An 883-nucleotide genomic window follows, 5' to 3' on the forward strand; every position below is an offset into this window, starting at 1 on the left:
GGGAGAGCTTCCTTTGTCCCTAGCCCAGAGTCTTGGGTGGAGAGGTGAGGACACCTAGACAAGAGACAAGAACATAATGTCGAACGAAGAGAAATGACACGAAGCATCACTAAGTCTCCCAGGCCCTGCCCGCAGGTTCACTCTGATGACCTGAGTGGACAATGGAATGACCTTAATCTGAGGTTCCAGCCACTTTTCTGCCAATGCCTGCCTGGCTCCCATCTGTTCCTTGCACCATGTTGCTGTGACCACTGTAGAAGGAATAGGAAGCACCAAGACAAGGCTGCATCCTGTGCAGGTAACCAGCAGAGAGGAGGCTCATGCCACGGCTGCAGATTTGCTTTGTGTTGTCGGGCTGAGCGTCACTGCCTGAGCAGAGGAGGCATCATGGCTGGCCCCTCCTCATCTCCCCAGGGGGCTGTGAGGCAGAAAGAGGAGGTGCCCAGGGCTGAAGCTCCCTCCTGTGCTGGGGGTGGATGTAACATCGCATAGCCCTGAGAGAACCAAGATGTCAGCTGGATTTGGCGGCCAGGGCAGTCCAGCTGTGCCAGAACTGGAGGGAGAAGAGGCAGGGGAACTTCCTCACCTTGACCCTAGTGTGTTTAGGAACCCCTCAGCCTTCCTAGATTCAAGATTCCAGATCCTCTGTGCCCCTTGACAAAAAGCACACCCACTCCCTGCTCCCTCACATGGTAATTCCATTGCACATTTTTCCTCCCACCCATAGATAATACAAATGTGGACATCCAGGTCTCCACAATCACTATAGTGGAGGCCAACAAGGCCTGAAGAAGAGAACTGAGACATATGAGTGTCTGACCAAGGCGTTCTCCCAGGCCACCTGGGAATGGAGTGAAATTAGAGATGCTTCTGGGAAGAGGGG

Source organism: Equus quagga, chromosome 5, assembly GCF_021613505.1.
Source record: "Equus quagga isolate Etosha38 chromosome 5, UCLA_HA_Equagga_1.0, whole genome shotgun sequence".
Taxonomy (NCBI): domain Eukaryota; kingdom Metazoa; phylum Chordata; class Mammalia; order Perissodactyla; family Equidae; genus Equus; species Equus quagga.